The sequence below is a fragment of the Gorilla gorilla genome, chromosome 10 (genome assembly GCF_029281585.2).
Source record: "Gorilla gorilla gorilla isolate KB3781 chromosome 10, NHGRI_mGorGor1-v2.1_pri, whole genome shotgun sequence".
Classification (NCBI taxonomy): Eukaryota; Metazoa; Chordata; class Mammalia; order Primates; family Hominidae; genus Gorilla; species Gorilla gorilla.
In genome coordinates, this window is record NC_073234.2 from 41,747,287 (window position 1) to 41,757,030 (window position 9,744).

At 36.7% G+C, this 9,744-nt stretch overlaps 1 pseudogene; it reads left to right on the forward strand.

The window, feature by feature from the left end:
• The first annotated feature begins 8,210 nt into the window (after window positions 1-8,210).
• On the forward strand, window positions 8,211-8,361 carry LOC115930392 (uncharacterized; annotated as a pseudogene).
• Window positions 8,362-9,744: the final 1,383 nt, after the last annotated feature.

Here is a 9,744-nt window from a genome sequence, read left to right on the forward strand (position 1 = left end):
TCTGTAGCCTGACCTAGAAGACAGATGTGCGGTAGCTCTGTCTAGATATCCCAGGGAGTTGTGCAACCCATGCATGGGAGAGGAAAGCATGCAAAAAAGGAAGAGTCTGGCCGAATGCAGGGAGAATAGGAGATCCTCATTGTGAGCTTGCAGGGAAAGTGTTGAGCCATTTTTCAACTGAGGCCTTTTTGGGAGAAAGAGGTAGGGCACTGTTGGAGATTAGACTCACCAACCAAATCACTTCACGGAAAAAAATATAATTGACACCATAGGAGAAAGGACATAGAAAACAGCACCAAAAAAACATTAAAAATAAGAAGGATTTTTTTTCAAAACATTTATAATTCCTTTCATTTTTAATTTCTCAAATTACTTAGTTCTTCAAACCAGCATTTAGTTATTTGACAACGAATAGTGCTAGAGATAATGGTAATTCTGCTGTCATTGGTTTGGTCTCTTCCCCTGTCTAAAATGTGCTTCTTGGTAAAACTGGAAAGAGGAAGGGCTGGAAGAGAACATTTAAGTAACCCCATAGATTGGGTTTCTTTAATATCTTTAAGTTAAATTGCCACTTTAGAGAAAAAGAAACTATCCAAAAGAATAATTGTAGGTTTTGGCTTGACAAGTCCTATTGCAGTTTGTCTACCAGTTTAGCTAGCTTTCTCCTCCTTGATTTCACAATCATTTTAAGGTGTGTTCTATGATTCTTCACATTTTACGAATTTATAAAAAGAGTTAAGTCATTTGGGTAAATTCACATTGTCTTTGCCACAGCTAGTCTGTTGTAATGGACGAAATTTGAATTTCAATTTCTGTAGCTATGAAATAAAAGTAATATCAATCTTGTGTTGATTTCATAAGATTTAAGTGAAATAATATACATGAAGTGGCTGGTAGGCATAATACAAGATGAATAAATAATCGTGATTAATAACTTCAAAATTATTGGAAGATAATTTTATTGAAGGAATGATATTTGAAAATGAAAAAAGGCAGAAAATTACAGAAAGGATTTTATATTTTTAAGCTAAAAATGTTTAAATAGACATTTGTATAAGACATAATAGGCCTTTGATAATGATGAAATGTCTAGCAGTGACTATAAACACTTCATTTAATTACAAAAAAGTTAAACATTTAAAAGAAACAACATAAAGGCACATTTCAAGGTCATAGTCTTGAGTGTTTGCTATTGATATTTTTCCTGCTCATTCATCACTTTTATTTCCTGTCAAAGAAGAGGAAGAAGAAAGACCATACGCTTTCTGAATTTTGATCCTATTCTCCCTTTTCCTTCTCTTTGATTTTTCTTTTTTGTTGTTTTTTTCTTATAGTCCCATGTTCTTGACCTGTTTAACCTATTGCTGAATGCCAAGCATCACTACTTATAGCATGATATCGTAACCTTCTTTTTAAGTCTTGTTTTTTCAACAATTAAAACTCTGGATCTAATTTACCTGCTGTCAAAGAGGTAGTATTTGGGAACTCATTTCTAAATTGCTTTGTTGTGATAGCTAGCTATGTTATGTAAAATTTGATTGGACTAGAAAGGAATCTGAAAGGAGGGAGAATCAGCTAAGAATAAATTCAGCAATTTATCCTATGACTTACAGTTTAATATTGTTAAGAAATTGAGAAAAAAATACAATTTAGGGGAAAAACAAGCCATATGATTAGAACTTGGAATGCTCTGGTAAAATGTTTGCCTTGATTTCTATTCATAAGCTGAAATAACGGTGGGAAAAACAAATAGCAATACACTTAACATTCTAGCAACTCATATTCCACAGATGAGCAAAGTGTGAATATGTACATCACATATATACTCATGAAGTCCACATGTCTTTTACTATATACCCACATCCTTGTGGTTTAGGTTCTTTCTCCCTTCTTCATTCCTCAGTCATGCACAATCTTATCACATTTTTCTGTCTTTTCTCATTCACTGCCCTCTTTTCCATATCAAACTTGTCTAAACCTTTTTTCCTCCTTTAATGCCCAGCAAATATATCATCACTTCTATAGCATTTTAAGGATTCTTTGTTAACAAATAAGGGTTAAGTTCATCTTTCTCTGTGATCCTGCCCATAGAAAATGATTTAGGCCTCTATCTGGGGCATTTTGTTTCTGCTTCACATATGACTATATTATAATATGATTTTTGTTTCTGTAGCCCCAATATATTAGGCTATTTGAAAGTAGAGATGACATTTTATTCATCTCTGGGATTGTCACAGGCATTTGAACCAGAGCGACTCCATCTTGAGTAAGGCCTGGGTAAAATGAGGCTGAGACTTATTGGGCTGCATTCCCAGGAGATTAAGGTATTCTTAGTCACAGAATAAGATAGGAGGTTGGCACAAGATACGGGTCATAAAGACCATGCTGATAAAACAGGCGGCAGTAAAGAAGCCAGCTAAAACCTACCAAAACCAAAATGGAGACGAAAGTGACCTCTGGTCCTCCTCACTCCTCATTATGTGCTAATTACAATGCATTAGCATGCTAAAAGACACTCCCACCAGTGCCATGACAGTTTACAAATGCCATGGTAAGGTCAGGAAGTTACCCCATACCGTCAAAAACGGGGAGAAACCCTCAGTTCCCAGAATTTCCCACCCCTTTCCCAGAAAACTCATGAATAATCCATCTCTTGTTAACATATAATCAAGAGGTAATAATAAGTATAAGCAGCGGAGCAGCCCATGCTGCTACTCTGCCTATGGTGTAGCCATTTTTTTGTTCCTTTACTTTCCTAGTACTCCTGCTTTCATTTATAGACTCACCCCAAATTATTTCTTGCATGAAATCCAAGAACCCTCTCTTGGGGTCTGAATCAGTACCCCTTTCTGGTAACAGAATCATCTATCATGCAGCACAAATCCTTGCAGATAGAAAATAGTAATGTTTGCCAAATGAAGAAAAGAGATGACAGTGTGGCTGTAGGCAACAGATATGTGGTAGAAGCTATTGGTGCTCACAATATCTATGATCTGCCTGGCTCCACACTTCCTGGCTTTCCTTACAGTTATATTGGGACCATGCAACTATGTAGTTCTAAAACAGTATGAGTGGAAGTGACATGTGTAATTTCTGGTAAAGGGAGTTAAGACCCAGTGTGCCTCCTTCATCACTCCCTTTCCCTGCTATAGTACCATGTTTCTGATGAACTAGCTACAAAATGGAATCTCTGAAAAAGAAAGAAAGACTGCTTGAATTGCACTGTACTTTGTGTGAGCAAGAGACCATTGTTTTAAGCCTTGGAAATTTCAGGCTCTATTTGTCATGGGAACAAAACCTAGCCTATTCTGACCAATATAAGATATTACTGAAAAAGTCAATAAATCAGCCAGGTGCGGTGGCTCATGCTTGTAATCCCAGCACTTTGGGAGGCCAAGGCAGGTAGATCACCTGACGTCAGAAGTTCAAGACTAGCCTAGCTAACATGGTGAAACCCCATCTCAACTAAAAATACAAAAAAAAAAAAATTAGCCATGTGTGGTGGGCACCTGTAATCCCAGGTACTTAGGGAGGCTGAGGCAGAAGAATCGCTTGAATCCGGGAGGCGGAGGTTGCAGTGAGCCAAGATCGCAACACTGCACTCCAGCCTGGGCAGCAAGAGCAAAATTCCGTCTCAAAAAAAGAAATTGTAAATCATAAAGGCATAAAATCCCCAATGAAACATTGAACTTTTGAAAGTGCACTAATGTGTCCTTAAGTCAAAACTAAAAATATAGTCTCATGACCCCAAAATTCATATAATAGCCTTTTCAGAGTAAGACTGTGAGATTAAATTAAGGGTGTGTGTGTTTATAAACTACACACAATAGATTTGTTATAGCTAAGTACAAAAGACTAGATGTCCCAATGCTCCCCTCAACTTGGGTGAAAACAAATGTACACCTGCCTTGAAGTGGCAACATACTATGGTTGAGATTGTAGCTGGCTAGCAGCTGTGAATATGATTGCTGTGACCTGGTTTCACAGATTATACAAACTATAGAAATATATCTCCACTACTTCTAGATTTAAATCTTGCATATATCTATATAGGCTACTTTGGAAATATCTTCTATGAAAAACTCCCATAGGATTTTGGGGAATGACAATCTAGTCCAATTCAACAAAGCATATAAAAGGGGAATCAATTGCATTGGCGTTGCTGTGTGGTATGCCTTTAAATAATAGCACACAAGAATCTTTGGTTTAAAACAAAATGGGTTTTTTGGCTCCAAAAATCTCTCAACGGATTATGTATTTAAAAACTTGTTTGTTGGGGTATTTTTCTAAATTTACATTTTATCAATTATTATCTATAAACTAAACTTCATGGATTCTGGGTGTTTTATAGATGCTTTACCAGGTAAATATTCTGATTATTTTGAATGCATATAAGACTGGAAACTTAAATTAAAAGTTATCATCATAGACTGTAAACTTTTCAGGCAGAAATCTTGTAAACGGTGGCTAATGAGTATTAATACTTAATATATTTTATGAAATGAATCAATGATGACTGAATGTGTTATCAAGAAGCTAAGGCTTTAGTGCCTTTTTCTGTACAGTTGATCTTTGCTGGGTTCCTTAACCTCTCTGAGTCATAGGTTTTTACTTTAAGACCTTAATAATTATTAATAGCTTCATTTTCTACAATTCAATGATACTTGCGAGCACTTCAAGGGTGCAAAGATCCACAGAATTTATGCATAATCATAACTAATGAAGAAAATATTTATGTAGTGTTTTTCTATTAAACTAAAAATAAATGTTTACTTCTCAGATTTTGGAGAATAGTGTTAATCAGGATGCTTTATAAAATGTGACCATAAATTTACCCGCTTAATTTTTAATATTTGTATTACTTGCCATGTGCCTGGAATGTCCTTGAAGGGTTAGTCATTGTTTGCATCAACATAATACCTCATAGGTCACAAGAGAGTTTCATACAAAACATTCTCAACTGCAGGAAGGTTTCTCAGTAAACTGGGTTTTCAGCTGCTGTTGCTTTGTTTCATTGCTCAAAGTTAAGGCCATGTTCCCATTCTGTTTTCCATTCAGGAACTTTTCTTCTGCTTTCCATCCGGCAGGAATTTTTGTGCTGTTTTGCTAACAGGCATACCTCAGAGATAATGCATTTTCATTTCCAAACTACCTGAATAAAGCAAATATAGCCATAAAGTGAAACACATGAATTTTTTGATTTTCCAGTGTATATAATAGTTATGTTTACACTATATCATAGTCTATTCAGTGTGGAATAGCCTATGTCTGAGAAAACAGTATATGTACCTTAATTAAAACTATCGTATTTCTAAAAAATGCTAACCATCATATAAGTCTTCAGAGAGTCATCATCTTTTTGCTGGTGGAAGGTCTTGCTTGAGGTTGATAGCTGCTGACTGATCAGGGTGGTGGTTGCTGAAGTTTTGGGTGGCTGTGGCAATTTCTGAAAATGAATTTTGCCTCATTGATTGAGTCTTCCTTTCAAGAAAGATTTCTCTATAGCATGTGATGTTGTTTGATGGCATTTGATCAATAGACCTTCTTTCAAAATTGGAGTCAACCCTCTCAAACCCTAATGCAGCTTTGTCAACCAAGATTATGTAATATTCTAAATCCTTTATTGTCATTTCACCAATGATGACAGCATCTGCACCAGGAGTAGATTCTATTTCAGGAAACCACTTTCTTTACTTATCCATAAGAAGCAACTCTTCATCTGTTGGCAAGTTTTATCATGAGATTCTTATGATAAAATGAGCAAATTCAGTCACAACTTCAGTCTACACTTTTAATTCTAGTTATCTTGCTGTTTCCGCTACATGTGCAGTTACTTCCTCCACTGAAGTCTTGAACCCCTCAACGTCATCCATGAGGGTAAGAATCAACTTCTTCAAAACTACTGTTAATGTTGCTATTTTGACCTCTACCTATGAATCATAAATGTTCTTAATGGCACCTAGAATGGTGAATTATTTCCAGGTTTTCAATTTAGTTAGCCCATATTCATCAGAGAAGCCACTATCTGTGACAGCTATAGCCCTATGAAATATATGTCTTAATTGATAGGACTTGAAAGTTGAAATGACTCCTTGATCCATGGTCTGTAGAATGGACAGTGTGTTAGCAATTATGAAAACAACATTCATCTCCTTTACATCTCTATCAGAGCTCTCAGGTGACCAGATGCATTGTAAATAAGCAGTAATATTTTGAAAGGCATCTTTTTTTTCTGAGAAGTAGGTCCCAACAGTGGGCACATTTCCATTTAAATTTTCCATGTAAATGGAGTTGTAAATTGTAAAGCTTAATAGAAATAAAGATGATATTATTATATATAACATATACACATATTTCTAAAATAAATAGTCCTTCAGAAATAAGATAGTAAAAGTTCATCTCAATAGTTTTTTAAAAGAAAAATTGGACAATTGCAAAATCCAGAAATAGTTTTGTATAGAAAAATTAATCACTTCACTGGTATATTACTCTAAATAAATTCCTTATTCCGTTAATATTAGATGTTTATCTTTGGTTAACTATGTGAAGCAGCATTTATCACATAGCAGCTACAGACCCAGTTATAAAGTAGTGCACTAAAAAAATATTTATTTTCCTCTGCAATTCAATCCAATTATACTCTGAGACTGAAATTCCTCCACATAACTATTCTAGAGAGAATTTTATCTTTATTTCCAATCTAGATATGGGATCTTTGAAAATTATCCTCTTTTGGCTGAGTGTGGTGGCTCACACCTATAATCCCATATTTTGGGAGGCTAAAGCAGGTGGATCCCTTGCACCCAGCAGTTTGGAATCAGCCTGGGCAACCTAGCAAGACCCCATCTCTACAAAAATAAAAAACATTAGTTTCATGTGGTGGTGTGCACCTGTAGTCCCAGCTACTTGGAAGGCTGAGGGAGGATGATCACTGGAACCCAGGAGTTAGAAGCTGCAGTGAGCTATGATTATGCCACTGCACCCCAGCATGGATGACAGAGTGAAATACTGTCTCTAAAAAAATAAATAGATTATCCCTATTTTTATTTGAAAGACATCTTTTTTCCTTCCTTTCTGCTCTGCTTGCTATTTGTGTGTTTTAAAAAGGAGTATAAATCAACAATAATGTTATGCTCATAGATTTTGTTTCCTGAACGGGTGTTGCTTGTCTTTGCTCCACAATGTCTGAAGCCCCAGCTGGCAAGACTGGAACACAAAAACACAAGCCTCTAATGTCACCTAGAGGCTTCTTCAATCACATGTCTGATACTTGGGCAGGAATGACTGTAAGGCCAGGTTCACTTGAGCCTCCTGATTGGGGCACCTAAGCATGGCTTCTCTATGTGGCTTGGGATTCTTAGAGCATGATGGCTGTGTTCCAAAATGTAGCATACTGAAAGACAGCCTTGTAAGAACGAGGTAGAAGTTAACCTAGACTCAGAAGTTACTTGAGGCTCAAAATAACACAAATGTATGAATTCACTGTTTTGTAAGTCAAAATTCTGAATGACTTGGTGGTTCCTTTGCTCTGGGTCTCACAATCTGGGGGAAAATCTTCCAAGTTCTTTCAGGTTGCCGGCAGTACTCAGGCCCTTGCAATTGTAGGGCTGAGGTCCCCATGTCCTTGGTAGATGTCAGCTGGGAAACTTTCAGCTCCTTAAGGTCACCGGAGTTCCTTGTCACATTGCCCCTTCATCTTCAAAAAGCAACAGAGCCTGGCATCTTCTCATATTTCAAACTTCTCTGACTTTTTCTTCAGCTGCATCTCTTCTTCTGCCATAACAGAATACGATACACTGGGTGGCTTAAACAACATTTATTTTTCACAGTTCTGGAAACTGGAAGTCAAAGATCAAGGTGCCAGCATGAGCAGGTTCTTGGCAACAGCCTCTGCCTGATTTACAGGTGACCATCTTGCTGTGTCCTCACACGTCAGGGAGATAGCTTTCTAGCTCTCTTATTTACTTTTATAACAGGAATTCCATCAGGAGGATTCCACCCTCATGACCTCATCTAAACCTAATTACCATCCAAAGGCCCCACCTCAAAATACCATCACATTGTAAGTTAGAGTTTCAACATGTGAATTTTCAGGGGACACAAACATTCGGTTGTTGGCAACTGTAAAGTTGGAGCAACCCCCATACAGAAGTCTTGGTCTCTGTGGTAAAAGATATTATAGTAGGAAAGCCAAGCCTCTGAACCTAAGTCACCCTGCACAGTAGTAGTATCATAGTCAATGAGGTTTATCCGAGGCACAATTATTGCTAATTGAAGTCTTTTCACAATATCCTACCATGATGACTTGAAATATAGTCATATATTTCAAGTATTGGAAATTATTAACAGTCTTTATGGAGACAGAACAAAAACAAAACAAAACAAAACAAAAAAACAATGTCACATATTAGGGAAAAGGGGGACTCTCAGGAGATTAGTGCCACCCTTAAAGGAAGCAGGAGTGGTAGTCTGATGATATTTTAATTCACAAACTGGCTTCTATAGAAAATAAATAATTTCTGAAAGACAATTGTGAACTACCACGAACTCAACCAAGTAGTAGCTCTGATTGCCACTGCCATGCCAGAAATGGTATCTTTGTTTAAGCAGATAAATATAAATATACCCTCAAGTACATATCATGGAGTCATTAATTGGGTGAATGCACTCCTTTCTATGCCAATGAGAAAGGAAAGATGAGAGCCAGTTTGCTTTCATATGGAATCGACCAAAAATAATAACAATACATTTAGAGTTTTTCTTCAAGGATTTCCTAATTTTCCTTTTCTCTCACATGATATAGTATGAAGAGATCTGACTATATGGACCTCTCACAGAACATCACACTGACCCATTACACTGGTAGCACGATATTTACCAGACCCTTTGAGAGAGAGGTGCCTAACACACTGGAGTTCTTAGAAAGACACATCACTCCTGTGGGTGGGAGGTAAACATAGTGAAGCTTAGAAATCTTCCACTTCTGTACAATTTTTAGGGATTCAATAGTGCAGGGTGTGTCAGAATAGCCCTTCCAAAGTAAAGATACATTATTACACTTTGCACCTCCTACCTTGTAAAAGGAAGTATATTGTCTATTAACCTCTTTGCATTTATTGGTAGCATATTTCAAACCTACAAATACTGCCCTAGCTCATACACTAAGTTAGGTGAAAAGCTGCCATCTTTCAGTGGCGTTCAGAGGAAGAAAAGTCCTTATAATGTAAGCACCCTTGCCTGCTGAGAAACACTATCCAACAGGCCCTATGTTGTTGGTGGTAATCAGTGGTAACTATATATAGAGAGAGAGTTTATTATTAGATAATTAGTACATTTTGCAGTGGTAATTATACTTATATACCACTGATTACCACCAACAACATAGGGCCTGTTGGATTGTGTGTGTGTGTGTGTGTGTGTGTATATATATATATATATAAATTGTATCATGTGGGCTTTGTGGAAATACTCAGTGATATATACTAACTTATAGGCAGTAGCAAATGACCAGGCTGCTGGTCAGAGGCCCATTTAACGAGAAACACCTTTACTACCAGAACTTGAACTAAAAATACTCTGAAGAATAAAAAAGCTTATTTTTAGATAATGGAAATTATTTAAATGGCATATTCCTGAACCTGAGGGAGCATTAATGTGATTACTAGTGAGACAATCACATTAAAACCTCCCTGGGATTCAAGACCATGCCATTTGCAACATAGTATCTCATACCTTTTGAAAAAC